The 25,217-nt window shown below is 47.8% G+C and overlaps 1 protein-coding gene across 1 annotated transcript in view; it reads right to left on the bottom strand.

Annotated features, from left to right (window-relative positions):
* The window catches only part of LOC134948686 (rab GTPase-activating protein 1), a 437,656-nt gene that overhangs the window by 331,451 nt on the left and 80,988 nt on the right, over positions 1–25,217 (bottom strand). The window lies entirely within an intron of this gene.

The raw sequence follows: 25,217 nt of genomic DNA, 5'->3' as shown, positions 1-25,217 counted from the left end.
ACATACAATCCTGGGATTGGAGCTTCCAATCCTGGGGATTTCGGGATTGGCCACCACTGTCGTTTTTTCTATGCTGGGCATTGTTGAGTGTCCTCAGGAGGCTCAGATGCTGCCCGGCTCCCCATGCTCAGCTCACCCTAGCTCCGGCTGTGCACACTGTGCGGCGTGACGTGAAGTCAGAGGTCACACTGCGCAGCCAAACGCCCGACTACCGGACCTCACGCCTTCTCTTGAACGGCCGATATATCGTGGGTCTGTCGGCCAGTGTGTACGGGCGATATGTCTGTGACAGACATATCGCGTCTGTCCTGCAGCACAGCTGACTGCCAATATATCTATCTATTGGCAGCTGAACTGGTCGGGCGTGTGTACACGCCCGCCCAGTTCATGACGTCCGTCCCCGACGGATCGGGCAGTGTGTATGATCAACACACTGCCCGATCCGTCCATAGAAATATCTGCCGATCAATTGATCGGCAGATAAATCTATCAGTGTGTACCCACCTTAAGATGCAATTTTGACAAAAAAAACCCAAAAACCTCCCAACACTAGAGGAGTTGACGGGACCTGTCAGCTGACTGTCGCCAGGCATCTCTCACTGCGTGGCATACTGAGGCTAGATGTAGGAAGAGGCTCTTATCTTTTATTTCTAATGTGCCTACATACAACCGATCTACACATCACTGCTATAGCATTGCCATCCAAAATGGAGTGACCTAATCCTTATATAAGGTACTGTTGGCATAGAGAAACAAAAGTATTATCAGTTATGTATCTATTACAAGCCGTACATTGTCAAACTTAAGGTTTCATATTGCACTGATATTGTGTAACCAGAGGTACACTTTACTCTATTTTGGTATTTTGGTTTTGCACTTAATTAGAATAATTTTATACCCATTTTGCCAGGTTCAACGAGAGGCCGATGCCGGGAATGTTCAATAAGGATAAGCCCACTGGGACACACTACTTCAGGTATTCCTTCCAGGTTTAACTTTAGGTTTATATATTGCATCTTGTGTATTTAAATTGTGCTTAACGCTTGTAACGAGGTGTAAAAAAGGCAACCAGAGAATAGGATAAAAAGCTGTGTCTGAATCAAGACTTGGTGACCGCAATGCTGGATATTAGGAGTGGCAAAGGGCTAACAGTTTCCAATGCCTGACTAAAAGCAGCCCGATAAGTGCTTATTTGGTGCCTAAGGGCCTTATTCAGGTCGCATCGAATCAGCGATGCGACCGCATTCTCCCGTCCCCTGGGCCATTGTGCACACGCAGGTCCCTTCTGCGCGTGTGCAGCCCAGACAATGCGATTGCATCGTATTGATGCGAACGCCTCTGCCTGATTGACAGGCAAAGGCATTCGGGAGGCTGGGCGGTAAAAAAAGAAAAGAAAAAAAAAAAAAAGCTGAATAAGGCACAAAGTCTTGTAGCTCAACTATCCAATGCTCGGCCAAAGAAAATAGCCTAAGGATGCCAGAGATTTGTAAAAACCAAAGACCACAAAAAAGCTAGAACCACTCCATTCCAGTTGGGCATGAGACTCTACATGAAATATTTTTTTGTACTAGTGATGCAATACTATTTACTCGCAGACACACAATTGCATTTTAAGAAGGCTATTGCTGCAATTTATTTACTGCAAAGGCGTCTTGGTTTCTTATAACCCTCATGCTATTGGTTATCTCAGAAAATATTGTACAATATATAAAAAATATCTTTATATACATGACAAAGGTTTAAACTACTGAAAAGAACAGTTTTGGTATGGTTTCCTCCCTTTTACTACTTTAAACACTTAACTGCAAATTCCCCCCCCCCACAAAAAAAAAAAAACGCTTAATGAGTGAATGTAGTGAATGTATTTAAACTTATCCCAAACATTTTTCTTTAAAAAAAAAATGTAAAAAAAATTATATAGTAGTTTTTTTAAATATCAGATAACCACAATCGGCATGTCAGAAACCATCGCGACTATTGCTCATCCAAGCAGCCACCAGCCACACACTTGGGGAGCCAGGGGATTTAATTTTTATTTCCCAAGCAGCTGCTCCTCTGTGCAGCCGCCAGGTTGGGGATCTGCAGTGCTGACTGTTCGGAGGTCCCTCTATGATTGGCGGCAGCAGAAAGATTATCCTCCGGTCAGCCAGCCAATCTTTAGCTGACTAGTCATATTGTTTGCAACCAGATTAGATAATGCACTGCCTGGTGTGGTTGTAAACAATGTAACCATGCCAGGCAAGCCGCTAAGAGTCATCAATTAAAAAAAAAAAAAGAAGCGCCATCATGTATTGATCCCAGCACATGCCAGGTTACTTCAGTGTCTGTTCGCTGCTCTGCCCCATCCACCTCTCTGTCAGCACCTCTGATCTGTCCATGCCCCTTTTCGCTGCATGAATGTAGGATAGTTGAGAGCATTATTAGGAGATAACAAAGCTAACCTATATTTATATATTTTATGCACAGAGATCAGAAACACCCTACATACCAGCTGAAATATTACCCCATCGACAAATCTTTGCCTATTAAAGCAAAAGGGACACAAAAAAATTATTATTTATGGTTAATGTCAGATTTACTAAAAGATCTGGATATGGACTATAGTGAATATTTATAAATAGGTTGGCTGTTTTCTGTTTCACCACAACCTGCATACTTTCAGTGGAACAGAAACGTTTAACAGTAACCATCGACAATTAAGTACAATTTATTGACTAAAGCATATTTAATAACTAACAAGCTAACTGTTACCACCATCCTGCACAGTCGATAAAATAGGTATTACAGTACAGCTGCGATACTCATTAATAAAGATTCTTCAAGCCATTGGAAAGCCATTGCTGGTAAAAAGTGTTCTTATCAACAGTATACCTTTATTAAATATAGTGGAGAAAAAGAACAACCCTATTTGTAGGCAACCACACAGGGGGGTTTCCAGTTGCCTGGAAAATAAGAATTTACTTACCGATAATTCTATTTCTCATAGTCCGTAGTGGATGCTGGGGACTCCGTAAGGACCATGGGGAACAGCGGCTCCGCAGGAGACTGGGCACATCTAAAGAAAGCTTTAGGACTATCTGGTGTGCACTGGCTCCTCCCCCTATGACCCTTCTCCAAGCCTCAGTTAGGATACTGTGCCCGGACGAGCGTACACAATAAGGAAGGATTTTGAATCCCGGGTAAGACTCATACCAGCCACACCAATCACACCGTAAAACCTGTGATCTGAACCCAGTTAACAGCATGATAACAGAGGAGCCTCTGAAAGATGGCTCACAACAATAATAACCCGATTTTTGTAACAATAACTATGTACAAGTATTGCAGACAATCCGCACTTGGGATGGGCGCCCAGCATCCACTACGGACTATGAGAAATAGAATTATCGGTAAGTAAATTCTTATTTTCTCTAACGTCCTAAGTGGATGCTGGGGACTCCGTAAGGTACATGGGGATTATACCAAAGCTCCCAAACGGGCGGGAGAGTGCGGATGACTCTGCAGCACCAAATGAGAGAACTCCAGGTCCTCCTCAGCCAGGATATCAATTTTGTAGAATTTTACAAACGTATTTGCTCCTGACCAAGTAGCTGCTCGGCAAAGTTGAAAAGCCGAGACCCCTCGGGCAGCCGCCCAAGATGAGCCCACCTTCCTTGTGGAGTGGGCATTTACAGATTTTTGGCTGTGGCAGGCCTGCCACAGAATGTGCAAGCTGAATTGTACTACAAATCCAACGAGCAATAGTCTGCTTAGAAGCAGGAGCACCCAGCTTGTTGGGTGCATACAGGATAAACAGCGAGTCAGATTTCCTGACTCCAGCCGTCCTGGAAACATATATTTTCAGGGCACTGACAACGTCTAGCAACTTGGAGGCCTCCAAGTCCCTAGTAGCCGCAGGCACCACAAATAGGTTGGTTCAGGTGAAACGCTGAAACCACCTTGGGGAGAAACTGAGGACGAGTCCTCAATTCCTCCCTGTCCGAATGGAAAATCAGATAAGGGCTTTTTCAGGATAAAGCCGCCAATTCTGACACGCGCCTGGCCCAGGCCAGGGCCAACAGCATGACCACTTTTCATGTGAGATATTTTAACTCCACAGATTTAAGTGGTTCAAACCAATGTGACTTTTGGAACCCAAAACTACATTGAGATCCCAAAGTGCCACTGGAGGCACAAAAGGAGGCTGTATATGCAGTACCCCTTTTACAAACGTCTGAACTTCAGGGACTGAAGCTAGTTCTTTTTGGAAGAAAATTGACAGGGCCGAAATTTGAACCTTAATGGACCCCAATTTCAGGCCCATAGACACTCCTGTTTGCAGGAAATGTAGGAATCGACCCAGTTGAATTTCCTCCGTTGGGCCTTACTGGCCTCGCACCACGCAACATATTTTCGCCAATTGCGGTGATAATGTTTTTGCGGTTACATCCTTCCTGGCTTTGATCAGGATAGGGATGACTTCATCCGGAATGCCTTTTTTCCTTCAGGATACGGCGTTCAACCGCCATGCCGTCAAACGCAGCCGCGGTAAGTCTTGGAACAGACAGGGTCCTTGCTGGAGCAGGTCCCTTCTTAGAGGTAGAGGCCACGGATCCTCCGTGAGCATCTCTTGAAGTTCCAGTTACCAAGTCCTTCTTGGCCAATCCGGAACCACGAATATAGTGCTTACTCCTCTCCATCTTATCAATCTCAGTACCTTGGGTATGAGAGGCAGAGGAGGGAACACATACCCTGACTGGTACACCCACGGTGTTACCAGAGCGTCTACAGCTTATTGCCCGAGGGTCCCTGGACCTGGCGCAATACCTGTCGAGTTTTTAATCATGTGGAAGACTTCTGGGTGAAGTCCCCACTCTCCCGGGTGGAGGTCGTGCTGAGGAAGTCTGCTTCCCAGTTCTCCACTCCCGGAATGAATACTGCTGACAGTGCTATCACATGATTTTCCGCCCAGCGAAAAATCCTTGCAGCTTCTGTCATTGCCCTCCTGCTTCTTGTGCCACCCTGTCTGTTTACGTGGGTGACTGCCGTGATGTTGTCCGACTGGATCAACACCGGCTGACCTTGAAGCAGAGGTCTTGCTAAGCTTAGAGCATTGTAAATGTCCCTTAGCTTCAGGATATTTATGTGAAGTGATGTCTCCAGGCTTGACCATAAGCCCTGGATATTCCTTCCCTGTGTGACTGCTCCCCAGCCTAGCAGGCTGGCATCCGTGGTCACCAGGACCCAGTCCTGAATGCCTAATCTGCGGCCCTCTAGAAGATGAGCGCACTGCAACCACCACAGGAGGGACACCCTTGTCCTTGGTGACAGGGTTATCCGCTGATGCATCTGAAGATGCGACCCGGACCATTTGTCCAGCAGGTCCCACTGGAAAGTTCTTGCGTGGAATCTGCCGAATGGGATTGCTTCGTAGGAAGCCACCATTTTACCCAGAACCCTTGTGCATTGATGCACTGAGACTTGGCTCGGTTTTAGGAGGTTCCTGACTAGCTCGGATAACTCCCTGGCTTTCTCCTCCGGGAGAAACACCTTTTTCTGGACTGTGTCCAGGATCATCCCTAGGAACAGAAGACACGTCGTCGGAACCAGGTGCGATTTTGGAATATTGAGAATCCAATCGTGCTGCAGCAACACTACCCGAGATAGTGCTACACCGACCTCCAACTGTTCCCTGGATCTTACCCTTATCAGGGAATTGTCCAAGTAAGGGATAACTAAAATTCACTTCCTTCGAAGGAATATCATCATTTCGGCCATTACCTTGGTAAAGACCCGGGGTGCCGTGGACCATCCATACGGCAGCGTCTGAACTGATAGTGACAGTTCTGTACCATAAACCTGAGGTACCCTTGGTGAGAAGGGTAAATTTTGACATGAAGGTAAGCATCCTTGATGTCCCGAGACATCATGTAGTCCCCTTCTTCCAGGTTCGCAATCACTGCTCTGAGTGACTCAATCTTGAATTTGAACCTCTGTATGTAAGTGTTCAAAGATTTTAGATTTAGAATCGGTCTCACCGAGCCGTCCGGCTTCGGTACCACAACAGTGTGGAATAATACCCCGTTCCCTGTTGCAGGAGGGGTATCTTGATCATCACCTGCTGGGAATACAGCTTGTGAATGGCTTCCAAAACTGTCTCCCTGTCAGAAGGAGACATCGGTAAAGCCGACTTTAGGAAACGGCGAGGGGGAGACGTCTCGAATTCTAATTTGTACCCCTGAGATATCACCTGAAGGATCCAGGGGTCTACTTGCGAGTGAGCCCACTGCGCGCTGAAATTCATTGAGACGGGCCCCCCACCGTGCCTGATTCTGCTTGTAAAGCCCCAGCGTATACTGAGGGCTTGGCAGAGGCGGGAGAGGGTTTCTGTTCCTGGGAACTGGCTGATTTCTGCAGCCTTTTTCCTCTCCCTCTGTCACGGGGCAGAAATGAGGAACCTTTTGCCCGCTTGTTCATGAAAAGACTGCGCCTGATAATACGGCGTCTTCTCATGTTGAGAGGCGACCTGGGGTACAAACGTGGAATTCCCAGCTGTTGCCGTGGCCACCAGGTCTGAAAGACCGACCCCAAATAACTCCTCCCCTTAATAAAGCAATACTTCCAAATGCCGTTTGGAATACGCATCACCTGACCACTGACGTGTCCATAACCCTCTACTGGTAGAAATGGACAACGCGCTTAGACTTGATGCCAGTCGGCAAATATTCCGCTGTGCATCACGCATATATAGAAATGCATCTTTTAAATGCTCTATAGGCAAAAATATACTGTCCCTATCTAGGGTATCAATATTTTCAGTCAGGGAATCCGACCACGCCAACCCAGCACTGCACATCCAGGCTGAGGCGATTGCTGGTCGCAATATAACACCAGTATGTGTGTAAATACCTTTTAGGATACCCTCCTGCTTTCTATCAGCAGGATCCTTAAGGGCGGCCATCTCAGGCGAAGGTAGAGCCCTTACAAGCGTGTGAGCGCTTTATCCACCCTAGGGGGTGTTTCCCAACGCACCCTAACCTCTGGCGGGAAAGGATATAATGCCAATAACATTTTAGAAATTATCAGTTGTTATCGGGGGAAACCCACGCATCATCACACACCTCATTTAATTTCTCAGATTCAGGAAAACTACAGGTAGTTTTTCCTCACCGAACATAATACCCCTTTTTTGGTGGTACTCGTATTATCAGAAATGTGTAAAACATTTTTCATTGCCTCAATCATGTAACGTGTGGCCCTACTGGAAGTCACATTCGTCTCTTCACCGTCGACACTGGAGTCAGTATCCGTGTCGGCGTCTATATCTGCCATCTGAGGTAACGGGCGCTTTAGAGCCCCTGACGGCCTATGAGATGTCTGGACAGGCACAAGCTGAGTAGCCGGCTGTCTCATGTCAACCACTGTCTTTTATACAGAGCTGACACTGTCACGTAATTCCTTCCAACAGTTCATCCACTCAGGTGTCGACCCCCTAGGGGGTGACATCACTATTACAGGCAATCTGCTCCGTCTCCACATCATTTTTCTCCTCATACATGTCGACACAAAAGTACCGACATACAGCACACACACAGGGAATGCTCTGATAGAGGACAGGACCCCACTAGCCCTTTGGGGAGACAGAGGGAGAGTTTGCCAGCACACACCAGAGCGCTATATATATACAGGGATAACCTTTTATAAGTGTTTTTCCCCTTATAGCTGCTGTATAGTTAATACTGCGCCTAATTAGTGCCCCCCTCTCTTTTTTAACCCTTTCTGTAGTGTAGTGACTGCAGGGGAGAGCCAGGGGAGCTTCCCTCCAACGGAGCTGTGAGGGAAAATGGCGCCAGTGTGCTGAGGAGATAGGCTCCGCCCCTTCTTCGCAGACTTTTCTCCTGCTTTTTTATGGATTCTGGCAGGGGTTAAAATTCATCCATATAGCCCTGGGGGCTATATGTGATGTATTTTCGCCAGCCAAGGTGTTTTTATTGCGTCTCAGGGCGCCCCCCCCCCAGCGCCCTGCACCCTCAGTGACCGAAGTGTGAAGTGTGCTGAGAGCAATGGCGCACAGCTGCAGTGCTGTGCGCTACCTTGTTGAAGACAGGACGTCTTCTGCCGCCGATTTTCCGGACCTCTTCTGCCTTCTGGCTCTGTAAGGGGGCCGGCGGCGCGGCTCTGGGACCCATCCAAGCTGGGCCTGTGATCGTCCCTCTGGAGCTAATGTCCAGTAGCCTAAGAAGCCCAATCCACTCTGCACGCAGGTGAGTTCGCTTCTTCTCCCCTTAGTCCCTCGATGCAGTGAGCCTGTTGCCAGCAGGTCTCACTGAAAATAAAAAACCTAAACTAAAACTTTCACTAAGAAGCTCAGGAGAGCCCCTAGTGTGCACCCTTCTCGTTCGGGCACAGAGATCTAACTGAGGCTTGGAGGAGGGTCATAGGGGGAGGAGCCAGTGCACACCAGATAGTCCTAAAGCTTTCTTTAGATGTGCCCAGTCTCCTGCGGAGCCGCTGTTCCCCATGGTCCTTACGGAGTCCCCAGCATCCACTTAGGACGTTAGAGAAATCCCCCTTTCCAATAGCCTGGTCAGCAGCCACTACATGCAATACTGAATAAAAGGGCAGGATGAAGCTGCTGCACACGCTCAGAGGTAGCAGATTTCCCTAACCCGGGCTTGGCAAACCGGTGGCTCTACAGCTGTTGTGAAACTACAAGTCCCAACATGCTCTGCCACAGTTTTGCTATTAAGGAATGCTAAAACTGTGGCAGGGCATGCTGGGATGTGTAGTTTCACAACAGCTGCAGAGCCACAAGTTGACCAGGCCTGCTCTAACCAGTCTGCTGTGTGCATCTGTGGATCTGAGAGAACAATTAGCGCACCAGAGAGATAATCTGGTAAGTGGCTTACCACGATCATTGAGACTGCATGTGTCTGAATCGCTGTATTACATAAACTGTACTTTGGGGCAGACTATAGCTTGTTACATGCTAATTATAAATCCTTCATGGGATGGTGAAAATCACTATAAAATCAAATATTTGGAACCCCCCCTCTAGAAATTCCTCTGATATCATGGAAAAAAACACCCAAATTCTTTTTCTTTTTATGAATGTAAGAAGCCTCTAAAATGATAGACTAGTAGGTCGAGAAACGCTGCAATTACTTGCCCATTACAAAATAACATTCAGGAGAAAATCATGTCATTGAAAAGCCTGTAGTAAGGCATCCTGGCTTTTGGCAGCAATTCTATGGAATCGATTCAGTTCAGTACGGATTGAATAGCGCTGGGAACTAGAGCCCGGTGCTATTCAATTCTGCGCGCTGTCATATCGGGGGAAGGCCAGTTCTCGCAGACTATACAAAGTGTTCAGGCGCATTAACGGAAATTCTCCACCTAAAGTGCCCGCCGCAATGCAGTTTTGCCCGCACAGCGGCACAAAACAGCATCACGGGCCAAAGTATTGTCAGATTTCTGCTCGCATTCCCGGAGGGTTGCGAGAAGAAATCCTCTAGTCGAGGATGACAGCGTGCTGAATTGAATAGCTCCGGGAGCTCGATCCAGGCACTTTTCAATCCGTGCTGAATTGAATCGAGCCCTATGACTGTCAACTTCTCTGTAATATCGTGAAAACTCCTACATATCTCCCCAGCAGTAACAGTATGAAGTAGAGTACCACAGCTGAGACTGCTGCATGATATTGTATCTACACTGAGACTCACAAGCTGGGTAGCATCAAGGAGTAGCCGCCGTGTGGGGGGTTATCCGGACTCTAGGTCGACACTGTCTAGATTGATACACATTAGGTCAACACCTATTGGTCGACATTAAGGAGGTCGACACAGGAAATAGGATGACATGGAAAAAGGTCGACATGAGTTTTTCACTTTTTATTATTATTTATTTTTAACTTTCATACTTTACAATCCACGTGGACTAATTGTGGTTCCCTGTCACTTTACGATGAAAACGACACCAAAAAAACAAACTGATGTCGAAATTTTCCCATGTTAACCTTGTTCATGTCGGCCTCATGATCTTGTAGACCAATTTCCTGTGTCGACCTAGTCAATATCGACCAATAGGTGTCAACCTAATGTGTGTCGACCTAGACACTGTCGACCCCTAGTCTCATACCCATGTGGGGGACTTGGTAATAATATGAGGTCAGGTATTCAACATTTCTTTAATTTAAACTAGAGATAATAGGATTGTGATAACCTACCGGTAAATCCTTTTCTCCAAGTCCGTAGAGGATGCTGGGGACGACATCAAGACCATGGGGTATAGACAGGATCCGCAGGAGACATGGGCACTCCAAAGACTTTTCATTGGGTGTGAACTGGCTCCTCCCTCTATGCCCCTCCTCCAGACCTCAGTTGTAGGAACTGTGCCCAGGGAGACTGACATTTCGAGGAAAGGAATTACTTAACTAGTGGTGAGAAATCTACCAACTCACACCCTCAACCATGCCGCACACATGGCATTCAACATAACACACGCCAACAGGCATGAACTAATTGCAGCAACATGCTGAAACCAAGATAACACAACTTGTTTAACTGTAATAACTAAACTGAAGGTAAAGTACGCACTGGGACGGGCGCCCAGCATCCTCTACGGACTAGGAGAAAAGGATTTACCGGTAGGTTATCAAAATCCTATTTTCTCATACGTCCTAGAGGATGCTGGGGACAACATCAAGACCATGGGGTCTATACCAAAGCTCCAGTACGGGCGGGAGAGTGCGGATGACCCTGCAGCACCGACTGACCAAACTTGATGTCCTCATCGGCCAAGGTGTCAAACTTGTAGAATTTAGCAAATGTGTTTAACCCTGACCAAGTAGCTGCTTGGCAAAGTTGTAATGCCGAGACTCCCCGGGCAGCCGCCCAGGATGAGCCCACTTTCCTAGTGGAGTGGGCCTTTACCGACGTCGGTAACGACAATCCATCCGTAGTATGAGCTTGCTGAATCGTATTTCTAATCCAACGTGCAATAGTCTGCTTGGAAGCAGGACAGCCAATCTTGTTGTGATCATACAGGACAAATAGAGCCTCTGTTTTCCGTATATGAGCTGTTCTAGCAACATAGATTTTCAAAGCTCTAACCACATCTAGAGACTTTGAATCAGTGAATGTGTCAGTAACTACTGGCACCACAATAGGTGGGTTTATGTGAAAAGCAGAAACCACCTTTGGAAGAAAATGTTGGCGAGTTCGCAACTCTACCCTATCTTCATGGAAAATCAGGTAAGGGCTCTTGTGAGACAAGGCTCCCAATTCCGACACCCGCCTCGCGGATGCCAATGCCAAAAGCATCACCACTTTCCAAGTGAGAAACTTCAACTCTATCTTTTGTAGAGGCTCAAACCAATCCAATTGAAGGAACTGCAATACCACGTTAAGGTCCCATGGTGCCACTGGAGGCACGAATGGAGGCTGGATGTGCAGAACCCCTTTCACGAAGGTCTGAACCTCTGGAAGAGAGGCCAATTGTTTTTGGAAGAACACTGACAAGGCCGTAATCTGGACCTTGATTGATCCCAATCGTAGGCCCGTCTCCACACCATCCTGCAAAAAATGGAGAAACTCTTCCGTAGGAGCTTTCTTGGATTCACACCAAGACACATATTTTCTCCAAATACGGTGGTAATGTTTTGACGTTACTCCCTTTCTGGCCTGAATAAGGGTGGGGATGACCTCCTTAGGAATACCCTTCCTGGCTAGTATACGGCGCTCAACAGCCCTGCCGTCAAACGTAGCCGCGGTAAGTCTTGGTACACACACGGCCCCTGCTGCAGCAGGTCCTCCCGAGGAGGAAGAGGCCTGGGATCTCCTATGAGTAACTGCTGAAGATCTGGGTACCAAGCCCTTCTTGGCCAGTCTGGGGCAATGAAGATTGCTCGAACCCTTGTCTTTCTTATGATCCCGAGTACTTTTGGGATCAGCGGAAGTGGAGGGAAACATACACTGACGGAAACACCCACTGGGTCACCAGTGCATCCACTGCTACTGCTTGAGGGTCTCTCGACTTGGAACAGTATCTCTGAAGCTTCTTGTTGATACGAGACGCCATCATATCTATTTGAGGAACTCCCCAAAGATTTGTCACCTCTGCGAAGACTTCTTGGTGGAGGCCCCACTCTCCTGGATGGAGATCGTGTCTGCTGAGGAAGTCTGCTTCCCAGTTGTCTACTCCCGGAATGAATATTGCCGACAGAGCTTGTAGATGTTTTTCTGCCCAGCTGAGGATTTTTGTTGCCTCTGCCATTGCCGCTCTGCTTTTCGTTCCGCCCTACCTGATTATGTATGCGGCTGCTGTTACATTGTCCGCCTGGATCTGCACGGGACAGTCTTGAAGAAGATGTACCGCTTGTTGAAAGCCGTTGTAAATGGCTCTTAGCTCCAGAATGTTTATGTGAAGGTAGGCTTCCTGTTGTGACCAACGTCCCTGGAAGTTTTCTCCCTGAGAGACTGCTCCGCAGCCTCGGAGACTTGCATCCGTAGTTACTAGGACCCAGTCCTGAATCCCGAACCTGCGTCCCTCTAGCAGGTGAGAGCTGTGCAACCAGCACAGGAGCGAAATCCTGGTTTTTGACGACAGGATTATCTTTCTGTGCATGTGTAGGTGTGACCCGAACCACTTGTCCAATAGGTCACACTGGAATACTCTGGCATGGAACCTGCCAAACTGTATGGCCTCGTAGGCCGCCACCATCTTCCCCAACAACCGAATGCACTGATGGATCGACACACTTGATGGTTTCAATATCTGTTTTACCATTTTCTGGATTTCCATAGCCTTTTCCAGCGGAAGAAATACTCTCTGAACTTCAGTGTCCAGAATCATCCCGAGGAAAGACAACCTTGTCGTCGGTTCCAACTGTGACTTTGGGTAATTTATGATCCATCCGTGTTGTTGGAGTATTGACAGGGAGAGGGATATGTTTTGTAATAACTTCTCCCTGGATCTCGCCTTTATCAGGAGATCGTCCAGATAAGGGATTATAATGACTCCTTTCTGACGAAGGAGGACCATCATCTCCGCCATCACCTTGGTGAATATCCTCGGCGCCGTGGAGAGACCGAAAGGTAACGTCTGGAATTGGTAATGGCAATCCTGAACCGCGAATCTCAGATAAGCCAGGTGAGGAGGATAAATGGGAACATGCAGGTAAGCATCCTTTATGTCCACCGGACACTAAGAAGTCCCCCTCCTCCAGACTGGCAATCATCGCCCGAAGTGATTCCATCTTGAACTTGAACCTTTTCAGGAAGAAATTCAGATCTTTTCGATTTAGGATTGGTCTGACCGAGCCGTCCGGCTTCGGAACAACAAAGAGGCTTGAATAAAAACCCCGCCCTTGTTGTGACAACGGTACCAGGACTATAACCTGGTCTTGACAATTTTTGGATTGCCGCTGTTACTGCTACTCTCTCTGGCGGAGAAGCTGGCAAGGTCGATTTGAAAAAATCGGCATGGGGGAACGTCTTGAAACTCTAGTTTGTATCCCTGGGATACTATTTGCAACAGACAGACAGAATCCAATCCTGGCTGAAGAGTTTGAGACGTGCCCCCACCCGAACGGCCTCCTGCAAGGGAGTTCCAGCGTCATGCTGGGGATTTGGCAGAATTAGGGGTAGACTTCTGCTCTTGGGAACCTGGAGCCGATGTGGGCTTCTTTCCCTTCCCCTACCTGCAAAGAAGGGGGAACCTCTCGCCTTTTTTTTATTTATTGGGTTAAAAGGACTGCATTTGCGGGTGATAGGTCTTTTTTGCCGGTGCAGGCGCAGAGGGCAAAAAATAAGAATTTACTTACCGATAATTCTATTTCTCGGAGTCCGTAGTGGATGCTGGGGTTCCTGAAAGGACCATGGGGAATAGCGGCTCCGCAGGAGACAGGGCACAAAAAGTAAAGCTTTAGGATCAGGTGGTGTGCACTGGCTCCTCCCCCTATGACCCTCCTCCAAGCCAGTTAGGTACTGTGCCCGGACGAGCGTACACAATAAGGGAGGAATTATGAATCCCGGGTAAGACTCATACCAGCCACACCAATCACACCGTACAACTTGTGATCTAAACCCAGTTAACAGTATGATAACAGCGGAGCCTCTGAAAAGATGGCTCACAACAATAATAACCCGATTTTTGTAACTATGTACAAGTATTGCAGATAATCCGCACTTGGGATGGGCGCCCAGCATCCACTACGGACTCCGAGAAATAGAATTATCGGTAAGTAAATTCTTATTTTCTCTATCGTCCTAGTGGATGCTGGGGTTCCTGAAAGGACCATGGGGATTATACCAAAGCTCCCAAACGGGCGGGAGAGTGCGGATGACTCTGCAGCACCGAATGAGAGAACTCCAGGTCCTCTTTTGCCAGGATATCAAATTTGTAGAATTTTACAAACGTGTTCTCCCCTGACCACGTAGCTGCTCGGCAGAGTTGTAATGCCGAGACCTCTCGGGCAGCCGCCCAAGATGAGCCCACCTTCCTTGTGGAATGGGCCTTAACCGATTTAGACTGTGGCAGGCCTGCCTCAGAATGTGCAAGTTGAATTGTGTTACAAATCCAACGAGCAATCGCCTGCTTAGAAGCAGGCGCACCCAACTTGTTGGGTGCATACAGTATAAACAGCGAGTCAGATTTTCTGACTCCAGCTGTCCTGGAACATATTTTCAGGGCCCTGACAACTCCTAGCAACTTGGAGTCCTCCAAGTCCCTAGTAGGTGCAAGGCACCACAATAAGCTGGTTCAGGTGAAACACTGACACCACCTTAGGGAGAGAACTGGGGACGAGTCCGCAGCTCTGCCCTGTCCGAATGGACAAACAGATATGGGCTTTTTTGAGAAAAAACCACCAATTTGACACTCGCCTGGTCCAGGCCAGGGCCAAGAGCATGGTCACTTTTTATGTGAGATGCTTCAAATCCACATATTTGACTGGTTTTAAACCAATGTGATTTGAGGAATCCCAGAACTACGTTGAGATCCCACAGTGCCACTGGAGGCACAAAAAAGGGGTTTGTATATGCAATACTCCCTTGACAAACTTCTGGACTTCAGGAACTGAAGCCAATTCTTTCTGGAAGAAAATTTACAGGGCCGAATTTGAACCTTAATGGACCCCAATTTGAGGCCCATAGACACTCCTGTTTGCAGGAAATGCAGGAAACGACCGAGTTGAAATTTCTTTGTGGGGCCTTCCTGGCCTCACACCACGCAACATATTTTCGCCACACGTGGTGATAATGTTGTGCGGTCACCTCCTTTCTGGCTTTGACCAGGGTAGGAATGACCTCTTCCGGAATGCCTTTTTTCCCTTAGGATCCGGCTTTCCATCGCCATGCCGACAAACGCAGCTGCGGTAAGTCTTGGAACAGACATGGTACTTGCTGAAGCAAGTCCCTTCTTAGCGGCAGAGGCCATAAGACCTCTGTAAGCATCTCTTGAAGTTCCGGGTACCAAGTCCTTCTTGGCCAATCCGGAGCCATGAGTATAGTTCTTACTCCTCTACGTCTTATAATTCTCAGCACCTTAGGTATGAGAAGCAGAGGAGGGAACACATACACCGACTGGTACACCCACGGTGTTACCAGAACGTCCACATCTATTGCCTGAGGGTCTCTTGACCTGGCGCAATACCTGTCCCGTTTTTTGTTCAGACGGGACGCCATCATGTCCACCTTTGGTATTTCCCAACGGTTTACAATCATGTGGAAAAAACTTCTCAATGAAGTTTCCACTCTCCCGGGTGGAGGTCGTGCTGAGGAAGTCTGCTTCCCAGTTTCCATTCCCGGGATGAAAAACTGCTGACAGTGTTATCACATGATTTTCCGCCCAGCGAAAAGTCCTTGCAGTTTCTGCCATTGCCCTCCTGCTTCTTGTGTCGCCCTGTCTGTTTACGTGGGCGACTGCCGTGATGTTTTTCCCACTGGATCAATACCGGCTGACCTTGAAGCAGAGGTCTTGCTAAGCTTAGAGCATTATAAATTTACCCTTAGCTCCAGTATATTTATGTGGAGAAAAGTCTCCATACTTGATCACACTCCCTGGAAATTTTTTCCTTGTGTGACTGCTCCCCAGCCTCTCAGGCTGGGCTCCGTGGTTACCAGCATCCAATCCTGAATGCCGAATCTGCTGCCCTCTAGAAGATGAGCACTCTATAACCACCACAGGAGAGACACCCTTGTCCTTGGATATTGGGTTATCCGCTGATGCATCTGAAGATGCGATCCGGACCATTTGTCCAGCAGATCCCACTGAAAAGTTCTTACGTGAAATCTGCCGAATGGAATTGCTTCGTAGGAAGCCACCATTTTTACCAGGACCCTTGTGCAATGATGCACTGTTTTTAGGAGGTTCCTGACTTGCTCGGATAACTCCCTGGCTTTCTCTTCCGGGAGAAACACCTTTTTCTGGACTGTGTCCAGAATCATCCCTAGGCACAGCAGACGTGTCGTCGGGATCAGCTGCGATTTTGGAATATTTAGAATCCACCCGTGCTGATTGTAGCAGTATCCGAGATAGTGCTACTCCGACCTCCAACTGTTCCCTGGACTATGCCCCTATCAGGAGATCGTCCAAGTAAGGGATAATTAAGACGCCTTTTCTTCGAAGAAGAATCATCAATTCGGCCATTACCTTGGTAAAGACCCCAGGGTGCCGTGGACAATCCAAACGGCAGCGTCTGAAACTGATAGTGACAGTTCTGCACCACGAACCTGAGGTACCCTTAGTGAGAAGGGCAAATTTGGGACATAGAGGTAAGCATCCCTGATGTCCCGGGACACTATATAGTCCCCTTATTCCTGGTTCGTTATCACTGCTCTGAGTGACTTCATCTTAATTTGAACCTTTGTAAGTGTTCAAAAACAAATTTTTAGAATAAGTCTCACCTAGCCTTCTGGCTTCAGTACCACAATATAGTGTGGAATAATACCCCTTTTCTGTAGTAGGAGGGGTAATTTAATTATCACCTGCTGGGAATACAGCTTGTGAATTTTTTCCCATACTACCTCCTTGTCGGAGGGAGACTTGGTAAAGCAGACTTCAGGAGCCTGCGAAGGGGAAACGTCTCGACATTCCCATCTGTACCCCCGGGATACTACTTGTAGGATCCAGGGGTCCTGTACGGTCTCAGCGCCATGCTGAGAACTTGTCAGACGCGGTGGAACGCTTCTGTTCCTGGGAATGGGCTGCCTGCTGCAGTCTTCTTCCCTTTCCTCTATCCCTGGGCAGATATGATCTTATAGGGACGAGAGGACTGAGGCTGAAAAGACGGTGTCTTTTTCTGCAGAGATGTGACTTAGGGTAAAAAACGGTGGATTTTCCAGCAGTTGCCGTGACCACCAGGTCCGATGGACCGACCCCAAACAAGTCCTCTTCCTGTATACGGCCATACTGTGCCGTTTGGAATCTGCATCACCTGACCACTGTCGTGTCCATAACATCTTCTGGCAGTTATGGACATCGCGTTTATTCATGATGCCAGAGTGCAAATACCCCTCTGTGCATCTCGCATATATAGAAATGCTCTATAGTCAATAAAATACTGTCCCTGTCAAGGGTATCAATATTTTTAGTCAGGGAATCCGACCAAGCCACCCTAGCTCTGCACATCCAGGCTGAGGCGATCGCTGGCCGTAGTATAACACCAGTATGTGTGTATATACTTTTTATTATATTTTCCAGCCTTGTCAGCTGGTCCTTGAGGACGGCCCTATCTATAGACGGTACCGCCACTTGTTTTGATAAGCGTGTGAGCGCCTTATCCACCTTAAAGGGTGTTTCCCAACGCGCCCTAACTTCTGGCGGGAAAGGGTATACCGCCCATAATTTTCTATCGGGGGGAACCCACGCATCATCACACACTTTATTTAATTTATCTGATTCAGGAAAAACTATGGTAGTTTTTTCACATCCCACATAATACCCTCTTTTGTGGTACTTGTAGTATCAGAAATACGTAACACCTCCTTCATTGCCTTTAACGTGTGGCCCTAATAAGGAATACGTTTGTTTATTCACCGTCGACACTGGATTCAGTGTCCCTGTCTGTGTCTGTGTCGACCGACTAAAGTAAACGGGCGTTTTAAAACCCTTGACGGTGTTTTTGAGACGTCTGGACCGTACTAATTGTTTGTCGGCCGTCTCATGTCGTCAACCGACCTTGCAGCGTGTTGACATTATCACGTAATTTCCTAAATAAGCCATCCATTCCGGTGTCGACTCCCTAGAGAGTGACATCACCATTACAGGCAATTGCTCCGCCTCCTCACCAACATCGTCCTCCTACCTGTCGACACACACGTACCGACACACAGCACACACACAGGGAATGCTCTGATAGAGGACAGGACCCACTAGCCCTTTGGAGAGACAGAGGGAGAGTTTGCCAGCACACACCAAAAACGCTATAATTATATAGGGACAACCTTATATAAGTGTTTTCCCTTATAGCATCTTAATATATATATAAGCATATCGCCAAATTAGTGCCCCCCCTCTCTGTTTTAACCCTGTTTCTGTAGTGCAGTGCAGGGGAGAGCCTGGGAGCCTTCCCTCCAGCCTTTCTGTGAGGGAAAATGGCGCTGTGTGCTGAGGAGATAGGCCCCGCCCCTTTTTCGGCGGCCTCGTCTCCCGCTCTTAACGGATTCTGGCAGGGGTTAAATATCTCCATATAGCCTCCGGAGGCTATATGTGAGGTATTTTTAGCCAAAATAGGTATTCATTTGCCTCCCAGGGCGCCCCCCTCCCAGCGCCCTGCACCCTCAGTGACTGCCGTGTGAAGTGTGCTGAGAGGAAAATGGCGCACAGCTGCAGTGCTGTGCGCTACCTTTAGAAGACTGAGGAGTCTTCTGCCGCCGATTCTGGACCTCTTCTTACTTCAGCATCTGCAAGGGGGCCGGCGGCAAGGCTCCGGTGACCATCCAGGCTGTACCTGTGATCGTCCCTCTGGAGCTGATGTCCAGTAGCCAAGAAGCCAATCCATCCTGCACGCAGGTGAGTTCACTTCTTCTCCCCTAAGTCCCTCGTTGCAGTGATCCTGTTGCCAGCAGGACTCACTGTAAAATAAAAAACCTAAGCTAAACTTTCCTAAGCAGCTCTTTAGGAGAGCCACCTAGATTGCACCCTTCTCGGCCGGGCACAAAAATCTAACTGGCTTGGAGGAGGGTCATAGGGGGAGGAGCCAGTGCACACCACCTGATCCTAAAGCTTTACTTTTTGTGCCCTGTCTCCTGCGGAGCCGCTATTCCCCATGGTCCTTTCAGGAACCCCAGCATCCACTAGGACGATAGAGAAATGTTGACTTACCTGCGGTAGCCGCCGGGACTAACGCATCCAGGCCATCGCCAAATAAGACCTCACCTTTATATGGGAGAGCCTCCATGTTTCTTTTGGAATCTGCATCCGCGTTCCACTGGCGAATCCATAACGCCCACCTAGCCGATACTGCCATGGTAGCGGCTTGTGAACTCAAGAGTCCAATATCCTTCATTGCTTCCAGCATGTAGGCGGCAGCGTCCTTGATATTCCCTAACTTAAGGAGTATCTCATCTTTATCAATCGTGTCAATTTCTGATGACACGCTTTCTGACCATTTTTCAATAGCGCGACTCACCCATGTTGCAGGCAATAGTGGGCCTGAGCAGTGTACCATTGGTAACATAAATGGATTTCAATGTCGTTTCCATTTTGCGGTCTGCCGGCTCTTTAAGAGAAGCCGTGCCAGGAGCAGGGAGAATTACCTTCTTTGTCAAGCTGGAAAGTGTACTGTCTAACACAGGGAGTGACTCCCATTTTTTCCTGTCTTCAGCCGGGAAAGGATAAGCTATGTGAATCCTTTTGGGAATACAAAATTTTTTTATCAGGATTCACCTACATCCCTTCAAACAGAGCATTTAGTTCGTGTGAAGGAGGGAACGTGACTTTGGATTTCTTTTCCTTACATAAATAAGCTTTCTCCTGAGGTACAGGAGTGCTTTCTGTAACCTCCAACACATCCCTTATAGCCACAATCATATATTGTATACGTTTTGCCAATTTATGATCCATCTCTCTGGATTCACTATTATCGACACAAGAATCAGAGTCCGTGTCGGTATCAGGGTTTACAACATTTGCAAATGGTCTCTTATGTGACCCAGAGGGGCTGCCCGCATAAGAAATAACAGCATCCTGAAAAATCACATCTTCCACAGATTTTCTCCAGCATGCAGCCTTAGATTTAGACTTATCTAATCTACGGTTAATCAGATGCATACTGTCACGTAGCTCGTTCACCCATGCAGACACACTGGGACTTATTTTGGGGACAGACCCACAGTAAAATCTGTCAGAGGGACACAGGATAGGAGCAGCCAGTTCACAAACCCAGCGCCAGTATTGCCTGTGAACACAGTATGTCCACAGCCCAAAAGCGCTTTTTAAATAGTAATATACACTATCAAATGCACCACAATCGCTTTGTGCCCCCCCCCTTTATAGCACCCTGTACTTGTCAGAAGTGGAGGAGAGGACCAGCGTGTTCTCTGCAGCCTGAGGAGAGAAAATGGTGCTGAGTAGTGTGCTGGCTGCCTGAGGAAGAAGCTCCGCCCCTCAGTATCCATGACAATATTTATACCGGCGGGGGTAGGGCTGTGCCAGCGGCATCTTATGCCCCCTTTTAGCTAGTTTGAGGTATTTTTCTTGCTGCCCAAGGCGCCCCCCCCCCCCCCCGCGCCCTGCAGTGCCTGTGTGTGTGAGCAGCAATGGCGCGCTGCGCTCCCGCCAGCCGCGCCGCACCTCAGCCGTCACTTACTTGATTGAAGATCATTCTTCTCATACTCACCTGTCTTCTGACTTCTGGCTCTGTGAGGGGGGTGACGGCGTGCTGTGGGAGTGAGCATCTAGACACGGCTAGCGTTCAGTTCCCTTCAAGAGCTAATGGTGTCCTGTCAGCCAGAAGCAGAGCCATGAAACTCTGAGGAAGTTGGTTCTGCTTCTGCCCCCTCAGTCCCACGAAGCAGGGAGTCTGATGCCAGCAGAGCTCCCTGAAAATAAAAAACCTAACATAAGTCTTTTCAGAGAAACTCAGTAGAGCTCCTCAGAGTGCATTCAGTCGACCTGGGCACATTTCTAAAACTGAGGTCTGGAGGAGGGGCATAGAGGGAGGAACCAGTTCACACCCAATGAAAAGTCTTTGGAGTGCCCATGGCTCCTGCGGATCCCGTCTATACCCCATGGTCTTGATGTCGTCCCCAGCATCCTCTAGGACGTATGAGAAAACATATTATATATTATTTTCTTCTCAGAGGCCCAGCTGTCTGTAGCTTTTTTCATAATCAAAGTTTGTAGGATCTGGTGTGCTCTGATGCTTTCCATTCTTTAAACAGGTTTTAAATTAGAGTAGAAAATCCTCTGACATTCAGCTGAGCTTACAGGTACAGTCCGTACAATAGCAGCTAGTTTTGCTAAACTTGGGATTTATTTTTTTAGGGCCGGATTCAATTAATTGTCATGGGCTTGGAGCAGCTGGGCCTACGTAGCTGTAGCCCCTAGGCATAAGGAGGCTCAAACATATCTGCAGTAAATAGGGCTTTTTGCCCTTATCATGGCCACCGTGAAAGCGTTAACCAATATTTTCGGGTACTTACCCAGAAAACTGTGGGTCAACGCTTATCAGCCATGAATTTACCACACAAATAAAAATGATGGTCATTCAATAGCTGTGGATGTAAAATTGAGGCTACAAGCCCTTTTCCTCGCGCAGTAAGTATCAGCTCTTTGAGTTCAGTTGTGAAAACTTATGCAATATTGGTTTTGAGTACAGATTTTTGTAGAACTCTAGTTAAACAATTTTAATGCAACTGCTCATTGCAATTTACTATTTTCAAGGGGGGGTTTTTTGTTTTTTAGACTAATGCTCTAAAAGAATGTCTCAAGACACATTTTGATCATGGCTCTGTATTGAATACTCTTGAAAAACAGGATATGATTGGCACATCTGGAAATCTTGCTTCTAGGTGATTCATAGGATCCGGTATTAAATACCGGCAGACAGGATGCCGGCTGTCAGTATAGCGACAGCGGCATCCCGTCTGCCAGAATCCCGGGGCAGTGAGTCCGTAAGTCTCCTCCTTTTGTTACCAAGTGCAGCAAGTTCTATTCCCAATTGGTTGGATGCTTTCAGGATTCCAGCATCAGTGGAAACTCGGGACCACAACAGTCGGCATTTTAACTGCATCCTGGTTAATAACTGCATTAAAACAATTTAAATGTCTAACCACTTACCAGCAAGATGGAGATTTGTAAAAATAAGAATTTACTTACCGATAATTCTATTTCTCGTAGTCCGTAGTGGATGCTGGGACTTCCGTAAGGACCATGGGGAATAGCGGCTCCGCAGGAGACTGGGCACAAAAGTAAAAGCTTTAGACTAGCTGGTGTGCACTGGCTCCTCCCCCTATGACCCTCCTCCAAGCCTCAGTTAGGATACTGTGCCCGGACGAGCGTACATAATAAGGAAGGATTTTGAATCCCGGGTAAGACTCATACCAGCCACACCAATCACACCGTACAACCTGTGATCTGAACCCAGTTAACAGTATGATAAACGTAGGAGCCTCTGAAAAGATGGCTCACAACAATAACAACCCGATTTTTTTTTGTAACAATAACTATATACAAGTATTGCAGACAATCCGCACTTGGGATGGGCGCCCAGCATCCACTACGGACTACGAGAAATAGAATTATCGGTAAGTAAATTCTTATTTTTATCATTTCGGCCATTACCTTGGTAAAGACCCGGGGTGCCGTGGACAATCCAAACGGCAGCGTCTGAAACTGATAATGACAGTTTTGAACCACAAACCTGAGGTACCCCTGGTGAGAAGGGAAGATTGGGACATGGAGATAAGCATCTTTGATGTCCAGAGATACCATATAGTCCCCTTCTTCCAGGTTCGCTATCACTGCTCTGAGTGATTCCATCTTGAATTTGAACCTTTTTATGTAAGTGTTCAAGGATTTCAGATTTAAAATTGGTCTCACCGAGCCGTCCGGCTTCGGTACCACAAACAGCGTGGAATAATACCCCTTTCCCTGTTGTAGGAGGGGTACCTTGATTATCACCTGCTGGGAATACAGCTTGTGAATAGCTTCCAATACTGCCTCCCTGTCGGAGGGAGACGTTGGAAGAGCAGACTTCAGGAATCGGCGAGGGGGAGACGTCTCGAATTCCAATTTGTACCCCTGTGATACTACCTGCAGGATCCAGGGGTCCACTTGCGAGTGAGCCCACTGCGCGTTGACATTTTTGAGACGGGCCCCCACCGTGCCTGAGTCCGCTTGTAAAGCCCCAGCGTCATGCTGAAGACTTGGCAGAAGCGGGGGAGGGCTTCTGCTCCTGGGAAGAGGCTGCCTGGTGCAGTCTTTTTCCACTTCCTCTGCCCCGGGGCAGAAATGAGTGGCCTTTTGCTCGCTTGTTCTTATAGGAACGAAAGGACTGAGTTTGAAAAGACGGTGTCTTTTTCTGCTGAGAGGTGACCTGGGGTAAAAAGGTGGACTTTCCAGCCGTTGCCGTGGCCACCAGGTCTGATAGACCGACCCCAAATAACTCCTCCCCTTTATACGGCAATACTTCCATATGTCGTTTGGAATCTGCATCACCTGACCACTGTCGCGTCCATAACGCCCTTCTGGCAGAAATGCCAGGGTGCAAATATCCCTCTATGCATCACGCATATATAGTAATGCATCCTTTAAATGCTCTATAGTTAATAAAATACTGTCCCTATCCAGGGTATCAATATTTTCAGTAAGGGAATCCGACCAAGCCACTCCAGCGCTGCACATCCAGGCTGAGGCGATTGCTGGTCGCAGTATAACACCAGTATGTGTGTATATACCTTTTAGGATATTTTCCAGCCTTCTATCAGCTGGTTCCTTGAGGGCGGCCGTATCAGGAGACGGTAACGCCACTTGTTTTGATAAGCGTGTGAGCGCTTTATCACACACCTCATTTAATTCCTCTGATTCAGGAAAAACTACTGGTAGTTTTTTTACATCCCACATAATACCCTTTTTTGTGGTACTTGTAGTGTCAGAAATGTTCAATGCCTCCTTCATTGCCGTGATCATGTAACGTGTGGCCCTACTGGACATTACGTTTGTCTCCTCACCGTCGACACTGGATTCTGTCTGGGTCTGTGTCGACCCTGACGGTGTCTGAGACGCCTGAACAGGCACTAACTGATTTGCCGGCTGTCTCATGTCGTCAACAGTTTTTTGCAAAGTGCTGACATTGTCACGTAATTCTTTAAATACGACCATCCAGTCAGGTGTCGACTCCCTAGGGGGTGACATCACTAACACAGGCAATTGCTCTGCTTCCACATCATTTTCCTCCTCATACATGTCGACACAATCGTACCGACACCCAGCACACACACAGGGAAAGCTCTGATAGAGGACAGGACCCCACTAGCCCTTTGGGGAGACAGAGGGAGAGTTTGCCAGCACACACCAGAGCGCTATATATATGCAGGGATAACCTTATATAAGTGTTACTCCCTGTTATAGCTGCTGTATTATATATTAGCTGCCAATAGTGCCCCCCCTCTCTTGTTTTACCCTGATTCTTGTAGCAGGACTGCAGGGGAGAGTCAGGGAGCCGTCCTTCCAGCGGAGCTGTGAGGGAAAATGGCGCTTGTGTGCTGAGGAGATAGGCTCCGCCCCCTTCTCGGCGGCCTTTTTTCAGGAAAACTGGCAGGGGTTAAATGCATCCATATAGCCTAGGAGCTATATGTGATGCATTTCTTTAGCCATATAAGGTTTTTATAGTGTTTTATTGCGTCTCAGGGCGCTCCCCCCCAGCGCCTTGCACCCTCAGTGACCGGAGTGTGAAGTGTGCTGAGAGCAATGGCGCACAGCTGCAGTGCTGTGCGCTACCTTATTTGAAGACAGGAACGTCTTCTGCCGCCGCTTTCTCCGGACCTCTTCGCTCTTCTGGCTCTGTAAGGGGGCCGGCGGCGCGGCTCCGGGACCCATCCAGGCTGAACCTGTGATCGTCCCTCTGGAGCTAATGTCCAGTAGCCAAGAAGCCCAATCCACTCTGCACGCAGGTGAGTTCGCTTCTTCTCCCCTTAGTCCCACGACTAAGGACCATGGGGAATAGCGGCTCCGCAGGAGACTGGGCACAAAAGTAAAGCTTTAGAACTACCTGGTGTGCACTGGCTCCTCCCCCT

This window comes from Pseudophryne corroboree, chromosome 8 (genome assembly GCF_028390025.1).
Source record: "Pseudophryne corroboree isolate aPseCor3 chromosome 8, aPseCor3.hap2, whole genome shotgun sequence".
NCBI classification, from domain to species: Eukaryota; Metazoa; Chordata; class Amphibia; order Anura; family Myobatrachidae; genus Pseudophryne; species Pseudophryne corroboree.
Note: the sequence above shows the minus strand (reverse complement) of the source record. Positions and strands in the feature narration are given on the sequence as shown.